At 45.9% G+C, this 12,150-nt stretch overlaps 1 non-coding gene across 1 annotated transcript; it reads right to left on the bottom strand.

Moving 5' to 3' along the window:
* Nucleotides 1–419: 419 nt before the first annotated feature.
* LOC133833650 (small nucleolar RNA R71) lies at nt 420–525 on the bottom strand. The gene has a single exon (XR_009893019.1). It is a non-coding gene; the product is annotated as a small nucleolar RNA R71 (small nucleolar RNA).
* Between the last annotated feature and the right edge of the window lie 11,625 nt (nt 526–12,150).

The raw sequence follows: 12,150 nt of genomic DNA, 5'->3' as shown, positions 1-12,150 counted from the left end.
ATTCTCCACAAACTTTCATTGATATTAATCCATTCGCAATGGCTCGCAATGATGAAATCCAACCAAGAACTCTCAATGACTACCTCCATCCTACTCGCACTTCCACGCCTTCATGCATTATCTTCTCTCCTAATATGCCCACATTAGACTTTAAACCTGGCATGATTCAACTCTTGCCCACATTTCATGGAATGGAAAACGAAAGCCCATACGTGCATATCAGAGAATTCAAGGAGGTAGTAGCCATATTCTATAACCGAGCTGAAAATGCTGATGTTGTGCGACTGACGTTCTTCCTTTTCTCCTTGAATGACAAAGCCAAAAGCTGGTTATACTCTTTGAGACCTAGGTCTATTGGAACATGGGAGGAGATGACCAAATCCTTCTTTCTGAAACACTTCCCTAGCCATAAGACCAACAGTCTAAAACGACAGATTTCCACATTCTCCCAAAAGGACAATGAAACGTTCTATTAAGTCTGGGAAAGATTCAAAGATCTGTTAAATCAGTGCCCGCACCATGGTTATGAGAACTGGCGTTTGGTCAGTTACTTCTATGAAGGCCTCACGAGTCATGAGTGCTAGTTTGTAGAAATGCTATGCAATGGTGAATTCCTCGAAAAAGAGCCAGACGATGCTCTTGAATATCTTGAAGAAACCGCGAAAAAGTCTCACACCTGGATTGGTCCAAGTGCTACTGACAGCACCAACCAACACAAACCATCTGAGATCTATCAACTTCGAGAGGAGGATAGTGTTAAGGCCCAACTCAAAGCTTAAAAAAAGCAGTTTGAGGTCTTAATGATGAAGAATGGCCAAAAATCACACATGATAGCTTAAGAGGAACCGCAAAAACCTTGTTTTGTTTGTGGAGGAACGGAGCACTTAGCTAATGTAATGCCATGGTTACCCCAGAACAGTTACGGTGAACGGTGGACCGAAAATTTTACCCGTTGCCCGAGTCCTTTGGTAAAAAACGTGCTCTAAGTGTAATTAACAGGTTAAGGTGGAAAACTAATAAAAGGGAAATGGATATTTTCATTACAAACTGCTCTGCAGAGCTAATTAAAGCATTTACAAGCTGTTCTCAGTACAAAACGCTCATTACAGTCTCAAATTTACAATCCTGTCGACCTAAGCGGCAAAAATAGGGTAAACCCCCTAGTTCCTCTGAGAACGCCTTGGCCGTGGTGGTCAAGCGGCCGCATATGTACACATCACCACCTAAGCTCTCCACTCAAGGCTGGGTGAGCTTTTCTTTCCCTTTACCTGCACCACATAGCACCCATGAGCCAAGGCCCAGCAAGAAAACACAATAAATCATGATATAATATCAACAATGATCATAATAATCATTCAGGACCATCAGTCCAAACAAATAGGTGACAGCCGCAACAGTCATAAAAGTGGGTACAGCCCCCTATAGCCATGTGACGTTAGGGTCACTCGGGCTTAACTGATAAGGGAACTTTTCATAAGTTTGAACATGATAGGTGTATGGTGAATGGTCACCAGCATAACCTTCCTCATGACCTTAGAGTCATAACCTTGGAACAGCGTTCCCTAGCCAGGTGACAAACAATCACCAAGGCCATATGCCCTGGCTCTAAATAACTTGTCTTAGACCAGACAATCGCTTATAGTTCATCGACCTTAGGGTCGGTCCAGCGTTAATACTCCATATGAGTCATTCTTGCTGATATCGATTATATCTAATCTTCATTTGGCTCGGCGTTCATGACGCTATACCATTTCTGACTTTTTAGGTCAGTGTCCCTGACTAGTCAGTACATATACAAGTATTCAACATTCGCTAGCATTCAATAGGCAAACCATGTCCATGTTTATCAATCAACATGCCTCAATAATAATCACGCATGTCATATATACATAGGGTGCAGTTTTCTTACCTCAGATTCGAGCTAGAAAGATTAAAAGAACGACTCGTGAGAACGATCAACCTTTAGTCCTTTAGCGGTCACCTAATCATAACCAAACATGGGACATCATTAATAATAATGATCAACATAGGTTCCCACACCAATATCTAGCCTCTGGAAGATCAATCCCAACTAATCCAAGTAGTAGGAACACTCCCGAGGCCTATAGCTAAGTTTCCAGGGTCAAACGAGCAAACGGGGTGAAAACAGGGCAAGGGCTGCGGCCCTGGCACCATGGGCTGCGACCCCCAGAATTCCTGAAGCAAGGGCCATGGAGCCCTTCATCAAGGGCCGCGGCGCCCATCAAGTACAACACCTCCACTTGCTTCTTCAAAGCAGGGCCGTGACACCCCAAGAATAGGGCCGCGACCCCCAACTTTGGGCCACTCCCAAACGTATTTTTAACCCTCCAAAGCCTCCAAAATCATACCTAAACATTCCCCAATCATCAAAACAAAGTTCCCAAAGCTCCAAAACCCTCAAAACCCAAGGTTCAAACCAACCAAAAACTCAACAATTTACAAAATCAATTCAAAGCTTAGAAACTCGAAAAGCTCAAAACTTAAACTTCGATTACCTTCAATTGGGTTGTTTTCCGTCAAATCCTTCGGTTAAGAAGCTTCTAATCTTTCCTAGGATCGATATGCCTCAATCCTCGCTTGATTTCGACTCCTAGAACTTGAGATATCTTCGAAAATAATCAAACAGTAAAACGTACTATCGAAAGAGAGAACGAGAGGTTTTCTAATCGTACATTCTATCTGACAGCTACTTCAAGCTTAAGTAACCTCAAATAAAACCTAGTGCTCGGGGTCCCGAAAATACCCCCGGGGACATTATAGTCAAAACCTCCAAAATTTCACCCTGATCTCAAATATTCCCAATTTATCATCAAATAAACATTTCTATTACCCCAAAATTGACCCCATTATGACAAAACCGCTAATCCATTAAATATGACCGTCTCATGAAGAATAGCTTGAATATATCTCCATAATAATGGAATCTCATTCACAAATCACATTATGCACCCAAATACACATATTCACCCTCAATGGGCCAAATTATCAAAATAGCATAATTATTCAAATGTGGACCCACATGCACACATATAACATCATATCATAATATAATTCACATATATATGCATAATATCATTTAATGGCATAATTAAACAAGTATGACCCTCTCGGCCTGCTAATCCCGCCACTAAACCATATTGGAGAATTCAGGGCATTACAGCTAAGGACTGCTTAGCTTTGAATGAAATGAGGGGGGTTTATGAGGAGCAATGCAATGCCTTAGGGGCATATAAAAATCCATTCTCCCATACGTACAACCCTGGTTGGAGAAACCACCCAAATTTCAGTTGGAGAGATTCCAACCAAGCTCAATCGTCTGGAGGTCAATGGAGAAATGAGCAACAAGTTCAACCATCAAAGGCATATTCTGCACCTCAATACAATGCTCATCCACAACGAAATTCTCTCGAGAATACTCTTCATGCATTCATGGAGGAACAATCTAAACTGAATCGCCAAATGATGGAAGAAATCAAGGAAATGAAATGTCAATTCTCAAAATTAACTGAATCTTCTGGCATAGTCTTAGGCCACATTGTTTCTGAAAAAAGAATTGAGGTTGATCAATCCAAAGTCGACCTTATCTCTAACCTGCCAACTCCTAAGACTGTCAAAGATGTTAGGTCATTTCTTAGTCATGCTCGTTTCTATAGGAGGTTCATAAAAAAAATTCAATGATTGCTCGTCCGCTAAGTAACCTCCTAGCCAAAGATGCCACTTTTGAATGGACACCTAAGTGCGAGGAATCATTCCGAATGCTTGCCAATTCACTCACTTCCGCTCCCATCATTCAGTCACCTGATTGGAGCCTTCCTTTCGAGATCATGTGTGACGCCAACAACTTTACTGTGGGAGCTGTGCTAGGACAACGAAGGGAGGGGAAACCCTTTGTTGTCTATTATGCAAGCCGAACTCGCAATAGTGCTCAAATGAACTATTCCACTACTGAAAAGGAGTTGCTTGTCATTGTCTTTGCCCTTGAAAAATTCCGATCTTATTTGATTGGATCGCCTATTACAATCTTCACTGATCACTCCGCCCTTAAGTATCTCCTTTCCAAAAAGGATGCTAAGGCGCGATTAATACGGCGAATCCTTCTCCTGCAAGAATTTGATATAACGATCAAAGACAAGAAAGGTGTTGAAAATGTCATCGCGGACCACTTGTCCCGACTTGAATTCAGTGATTCCGCCGACAGTCCACCTATTCATGATGATTTTCCCGATGAACAATTGCTTTCTGCTGCTAAGTTACCGTGGTATGCTCACAATGTAAACTACTTAATAACAGGTGAACTCCCATCTGAATGGAGTTCACAAGACAAACGCAAATTTCTGGCCGAGGTGCGCAATTTATTTTTGGACGACCCATACTTATTCAAGTATTGTAACGCCCTGGATAGCCAAGACCGCTACACTGTGTGTTTATAAAGGTGTGAGACTTGCTAATCAAGTCGCTTAACCAAAACGTTTCATTAGTTAAAGTGTTCTAGGGCTAAAAGACATTTTGTCCTCAAAAGACACATTTTATAGATTATAAACAATTTACGGAAGGGATCCCCGAAAGTACAATGCTTAAAAGCTGGTTTACAAAATTCAACAGTTAAGAGTAAACATTAGCCATACTAAGGCAAAATACAAGGTTCTGGTTCTCTCGTCCCTGTAATTTCCTCAACCGTGGCGGCTGAGCGGCCTAACATGTACATTCACTCTACAGAGCTCTCCAATCAGGGTTGATCTTTACCTGCACCACGCAGCACCCGTGAGCCAAGGCTCAGCAAGAAAACATCATATACAACACAATCAATGATAACAGACAGTTAATTCATTAAGCATGTATTCTTATCCAATAATCCACATTAGTACTGTTGACGCGGTTCTTCGCCAACAGGTAATTAAGAAAATAAGAGAATGAGATTAGTGCTAAGTAATGAACCGAAATAGATGAATGATCTTAAAATGGACTGATGACACGAATACGTTTTTAGGTGGTTCAAAGGTTAAAATCCTTCTACTCCACCAGCCAATATTATTGCTATATTTATGGTATTCTTTACAGGTTATTTCGTTACAAAATAGAACCCAACCCCTTGCAACTCCCAGGGTCTCCATATTTATAGGAGAGGGCACTTGGGAGTTGGTAAGGGGGGTCATCCCGTGACCTTCTTACCCATCATGTCACTTCTGTGACATTCATGATTAATTCCTAAAACCTGACAAATGAAGTGTGGTCTAATCAATAGGTAAGGGGGATAATGGGCCGCACGGCCCAACCCAGTCGTGGGTGCCTGAACACGCACGTTCATGCTGCATGTCCAAGAATTCAAGGATATATCAGACACGTGATGTCTGATATATGCACGTTTACATTCCGTGGTTGACTTTATAAAGGGTCACAACTTCCCACTCCAGCTCGTGCCTCGGGCTAGATGCCTTCTTGACCTGCGGTCCTCATATCTCTGACTCGGCTCTTAAGTAATCTTTAATAAACTTTTGGCTACCTCGAGCTAAAAAGGTAAGACCTGATAACAGCAGCTCCGGCTACGTGTCTTCCACGTGGCTGATATAATTATGCCCTACCTCAGCTCGCTAACAGCCCGTGGAGAATTAGGGCGTACATTTGCCCCCCAAGCCTCTACTCGTGGCACATGACGTCATCTGGGGCAACAACGGGGACTTTTAGGCTTCTCCATGGACTCTTCGTATTCTGCCCATTACGCAGGCGCCGAATACGTGGAGCATCGTGGTTGGTGACGGTACGTCTTTTGAGAACCATATTAAATGGCCTAGCCTATACTTGGCCGCCGCTTCGCCTTTCGAGTAGAGAGCCTCGGATCCCACATCAGGGCAATCCAATGGTCCTCCTCACATGGCCTTTCACGTATATAAAAGGGGTGTCCACCTTACGCATGGGCCACCTGTTTATTTGAAAATTTTCTAAATTTCTCATCTTCTTCTTTCTTCTCATCCTCAAAAAACCCTATTTTTCTTCCGGTTACCGTTCCCAGTGTTACAGAAGTTTAGGCGCAAGAGCTCCTTAGAGGCTTTGGCACCAGCTATTCCAACGAGGCTCCAACCCAGACGATCCCTTCAACCTCCCCACAGCAAAACACTCCGTAAGTTTTCTGACTATGCCCGCATTGAATATCTTTTTCACTGTAGCCTTGGTAAATTGTTCCTGTAGCTGCATGCAACATTCTGTTGGTTTTTTTGTGGGTATGAAGGGCGTAGGTTTTTATTTTAGGGCATCGACTGTAGAAGGAAACCATTTAGGAGCATGGCTCACAGGGTACGCCTTCTGGGGAAATCCTTTGGGTAGGATTTTTGGTATGCTTGTTTAAAATATCCAGCCTTTTGGGTGCAAAACTGGGTAGCTTAGGGGACACACATCACAGGCAGTTTTGCACTTCTTGCCTCCTGAAACTTTCCTTCCAAGGAAAATTTTTATCCTGACCCTCCTGACACACGAATTCTGAGTAATCAGGGATCCGTTGGGAGCACAGGCGCGTGTTCATAGAACCGCGTGGTCTCACTCTCCACGGGCTGAGATTACCTCAGCACGTGCAAAGGAACACATTTTGCTTCAGGTTCTTTCTGATGCTTAGGTCACCTTTTCTAAAATTTCATCTTTTGTTCGCTAGACGACCAGATGGGACCCAAGAAGAACGCCCCTAAGAAGACCGCAGGCAGCTCGTCCTCTCAACAATCCAAAGGGAAGGAGGTGGCGATGGACTCTCCACTCCTCGTTTTCGGGCCTGCCGTGGAGCGGGAGCTCGAGGTGGCGCCCGACGCTTTCTTCGAGGCTGAGAAGATCATCTCGAAGATCACCGACCAGGGGAAAGTGAATAAAATATTCCTTTCCAATAATATCGAGCTGGGGAGGGGTGCCCTGATTGCCCGACCTCCCCTAGAAGGTGAGCGAAGCTGCGCACTGCTCGATGAAGAATACGCGGCTTGGAGTGACGAGTACTTCAAGGCTGGGGCCTCCTCCCGCTGGACCAATACTTTGTCGACTTCCTCAACTACATGAAGTTGGCTCCTTTCCAGCTCCCCCTTAACTCCTACCGTTTGTTAGCGGGGTTAAGATATCTGTTCCTGAAGCAGGAATAGGAGGTCCCCACTCCGGCAGATATCTTGTATTTTTTCTGCCTCAAGGACAGCCCGGAGCAGCGGAGGCGAGGCAATGGGTTCTACTATCTGACCCGTTTTCCAAACACGGCTGCGGTCATCGAGCTGCCCAGCCACCCCAACGACTTCAAAGACCAGTTCTTTATGTCCAAGGGGTTTCGCACATGCGAACTTCATTACTTCAACCGTCCTCGTAAGTACCTTTAACTCTTAGCTCGTAAATTGACTAATGAATGGCTCCCTCTATCTGTTCCTGACTTAGAAATAATCATGCAGCCATTTTTGCAAGGAAGGCCAAGTCTGTGACCCTCGGGGGTCAATACGAGACATTGGCGGGTCTGCCCCCTAGTGAAAAGGACTATCGCCAGCTCATGACAGACGAGACGATGCTGGCGTGCAAGCTGATCTCTCCAGGCCAGACTTTGGCCTTGAGGAGACCTCGGGGCCCTCCTCCAGCCCGTGAGATAGCACCCATCCTCGAGGAGGAGGTCGCGGGGGAAGGAGAGGACGAGGACGAGGAGGATGAGATGCCCCTCATGAGGCGAAAGTAGGCGCTGGAGGTCGCCCAAGAAACGGACGAGGAGAGGGTCCGGTCTAGAGCAGCCGCAAGTCCCTCTGGGCAAGGTAATCCTTACATGTTCAGAGACTTAGATAGGGCCACCGCCGATCCACGGTTAGCTAGGTTCAATCCTAACCAGCCCGTTCAACGTCAACGAAGTGACCCAGACCGCGATATAACCTTACTCCAGTGCGTCGACCAGCTCGTGCTGGATTACGAAAGTAGCCGCCCTAGGAGCACTGTAGTCGTAGATAACACCATAGCTTTTAGGTCGGTCTTTTTCGAGGAGTATGAGACCAATCTTCGGTCGTGGTCCTCTCTTCAGGGGGGTACAATAGCTCCGGACCTTAGGCAATATGTAGAAGAGTCTAGTCCCGAGCCAGATTCGGACCCAGAACCTTGTCCAACCCGCGAAGTCATTGTCCTAGACTCACCCGCTGCAGCTCTAGCGACGGTGGTCGTGACCATAGATTCCTCCTCTAGCTCGGAGGGTAGGATCCCTTTCAACATATTTGAGATCTGTTTTCCCTTTCATTTTTTATGTCTTGCATAAATATTCCTATTTGTATATTAATACTTTGCCTTTCTTTCTCAGAAGAGATGTCTCAGCCCGGGAGCACCGACCTGCGAGCTATGTTCGTTGGAGGGAACCCTTCTTCTGGGGCCGCTGGGCCCATGGTGAAAAATCTTCGGCTGGCCAAGAAGGCCATCGGGAGCACTTCTAAGTCCCCTGCAAAGGGGAAAAACCAGGCCCTGGCAGCTTAGGAGAAATTTCCTCCGCCCCCTTCTGCAACGAAGATGCCTCCTCTTCCTCCACGAGTTTTTGACTCAGCTAAGGAGGCGGAGGTGCCTCCCGGGACCTTGGCGGCCACGACCCCCGAGGTGCGCGTCCCGGTGAACCCCCGGGCTTTGGAGAAAATCCCCGACGTCTTTCGGGGAACGGTCTACGGACGGCGAGCTACACCATGGACCATTACTACACTACCACCGAGAGGGACCTGAGGATGATCGAGATGAGGAGCCTGGAGAATGTGATGGAGTCTTCGCTAGGGATGGATCTCACGGTAAGCTGACCTCGCCTTTGGTATTCCTTGCTTGTTATGCATCCCATGTTTATTTGTTGTTGTTTTTTATCTAAGGAAGTTGCCTTATCATCTTTTGGCCTTGCAGGGTGCCCTGGCTCTCCACCGGAGCATATCCCGATCTCGGGCTAGGCTTGAAGACATGAGGGGGGAACACCAGACTGTCTTGGCCACCTTGGAGACTGCCAAGAAACAGGCGCAGGAGGCTAAGGATGCCTTGGCATCCGCACAGGCCGAGCTGGAAGCGTCCCGGCCTAAGCTGCAGGAAGCTGACGCTGCCAAGGCCGCGCTAGCTGCAGCGAGGACTGAGCTCGAGGAGGCCAGGGCCGCCCTAGCAATGGAGAGGGCAGCCTCCAGCTCCTCCATGGAGGCTATGTTGTACCATTGTTGGGTTTATAACCCAGATGGTGACTTCTCCTTCATGGGGGCAGATGCCTGGGAGAGCTTTCTGGAGAAGTTCAAAGCTCGCCTTCAGCACGAGGCGCCATCCGAGACTGGGGAGAACTCCGCAGCTGCCGAGCAGGATGGCGAGGTGGTGACCTCATCGGAGCAGCCTGGCAGGTCCTAGGACTTCTTTTCTTTCTTTTCTTTTTTGTAACTTTGTATGAGGTTCTCTAACCTCGAGACAATTGGTTTTACCAACTTTTTTGCTTTTAATTGATTTGCATCACTTTACCTTTATGCACTTCGGTAATAGACTTAGTTTTTGTTGGTGCTGCGATTGACATTCTACGCTTTTCTTGGAGAAAAGATAACCAATTTTGAGCCAACTTCTAAGATAAGTCCTGGTTGTACCCCGGACATTGCTTTGAAAACTCAGTTCGCGTTAATTCTTGATTAATATCTCGTGCTCTTTAAGAAAAACAACGATCAATCAATTTGAATTAACTTCTAAGTTTTAGGACCTGGTTATATCCAGGACGTTAGTTTGAAAACTTAGTTGGCGTTAACTTCTATCAATATCTCGTGCTTTTTAAGAAAAACAACGATCAATCAATTTGAATTAACTTCTAAGTTTTAGGACCTGGTTATATCCAGGACGTTAGTTTGAAAACTTAGTTGGCGTTAACTTTTATCAATATCTCGTGCTTTTTTTTTTTAAGAAAAACAACGATCAATCAATTTGAATTAACTTCTAAGTTTTAGGACCTGGTTATATCGAGGATAGGGCTTAGTTCGTGTTAATTCTTGATTAATATCTTGTGCTTTTTAAGAAAAGCACCGATCAACCAATTTGAATCAACTTCTAAGCCTTTAAGGCGACCTGGTTATATCCAGGATAGGACTTAGTTCGCGTTAATCCTCAATATCTCATGTTTTTTTAAGAAAAACATCGATCAATCGATTTGAATCAACTTCTAAGCCTTTAAGGCGACCTGGTTATATCCAGGATAGGACTTAGTTCGCGTTAATCCTTTATCAATATCTCGTGTTTTTTAAGAAAAACAACGATCAATCGATTTGAATCAACTTCTAAGCCTTTAAGGCGACCTGGTTATATCCAGGATAGGACTTAGTTCGCGTTAATCCTCAATATCTCGTGTTTTTTAAGAAAAACATCGATCAATCGATTTGAATCAACTTCTAAGCCTTTAAGGCGACCTGGTTATATTATCCAGGTACCATATGCCCCTCCAAGTAATTAGGAAAAGGTCTTTCGTGGTTACTTGAGATTACATTCACAAATATACATAATAATGAAAGAAGATTTAATTCTCATTGCATAATACACAAAAAATGGCCTTTCTGAGTAAGCCTTACAGGGGTGTTACTGATAATATCTCTTTAAATGGATGGCGTTCCAAGTTCGTGGGACTGCTTCTCTGTTAAGCCGGGCTAACTTGTAGGTTCCTTCCTTTATGACCTCGGTTATTTGATATGGCCCTTCCTAGTTTGGTCCCAATACTCCGTCTTTGGGATCCTTACAGGCTAAGAAGACTCTCCTGAGGACCAGGTCGCCAATGTTAAAGGCGCGTTTTCGGACCTTTGAGTTGAAATAACGAGTGATTTTTTGCTGGTCATGCGCGAGCTGGAGCTGCGAATCTTCTCGTCTTTCCTCAAAGTAGTTCGTGGTTGCAGTCCTGGTCATAAGCCTGAACTCTATGTGAAGATACCTTTATTTTGACAGGAAGGACTACCTCACTCCCAAAAGTCAGGGAGAAAGGAGTATGACCCATAGGAGTCCGATGCGAGGTTCGGTATGCCCACAGTACCTGGGGGAGCTGTTCTGGCCAGACCCCCTTGGCTTCGTCCAGCCTCTTCTTAAGGCTCGCCTTTAGCATCTTATTGACAGCCTTGACCTGGCTATTTTCCTGGGGATAGGCCACGGAGGAGAAGTTTTTCACAATGTCGTACCTTTCACAAAATTCGGTGAAGAGGTCGCTGTCGAATTGAGTCCCGTTGTCGGATAGGATTTTCTTTGGCAGTCCGAACCGGCAGATAATGCTTTTTACCACGAAGTCGAGGACTTTCTTGGAAGTGATCGTGGCCAGAGGTTCCGCCTCAGCCCACTTGGTGAAGTAATCGATAGCTACCACCGCGTAACGGACCCCACCCTTTCCAGTAGGGAGAGCGCCAACTAGGTCAATTCCCTAAACCGCGAATGGCCAGGGGGACGAGATCATCTTCAGCTCAACTGGGGGAGCTCGGGCAACTGTGGCGAATCGCTGACACTTGTCACATTTCTTGATGTACAAGATCGAGTCCTTTGATAAAGTGGGCCAGTAATACCCTTGCCTTAAGACTTTCAGGGCCAAGCTTTGCCCCTAGTATGATCCCCGCAAAAACCCTCGTGCACCTCCTCCAAGATGGTCTTTGTTTCGCCTGGCAGAACACATCGTAGGAGGGGTAGGGAGTACCCACGCCGGTACAGCACCCCATATACTATCGTATACCTTGGAGCCTGGTACAGTACCCGCCGTGCGTCATTACGCCCCTCGGGTAACTTTCCTTCGGTGAGATACTCGAGGATGGGGGTCATCCAGGTCGGTCTGGTGTCGATCATCTCGACCTCCACCCCGACCTCTTCTATACTTGGTTTCTCCAAGAAATCTACTGGTACTAACCCCAAAGCCTCCATCTCCCCGGAGGTAGCGAGCTTGGCGAGGGCGTCTGCGTTAGCACTCTGCTCCCGAGGTATCTGCTCGATCGAGCCTCGTTCAAATGCGGACAGTTCAACTTTTACCTTGGTCAGGTAAGTAGCCATCTTGGCTCCCCATGCTTGATATTCACCTAGCACCTAGTTTACCACGAGCTGGGAATCGCTGAAACATTGAACGGAGCTGGCCTTCAGCTCCTGGGGCACCCTTAGCCCGACCAGTAAAGCCTCGTATTCGGCCTCGTTGTTGGAGGCCTTGAATCC

This window comes from Humulus lupulus, chromosome 4 (genome assembly GCF_963169125.1).
Source record: "Humulus lupulus chromosome 4, drHumLupu1.1, whole genome shotgun sequence".
NCBI lineage: Eukaryota > Viridiplantae > Streptophyta > Magnoliopsida > Rosales > Cannabaceae > Humulus > Humulus lupulus.
The sequence above is the reverse complement of the archived record's forward strand: the minus strand, read 5'-3'. Positions and strand labels throughout refer to the sequence as shown.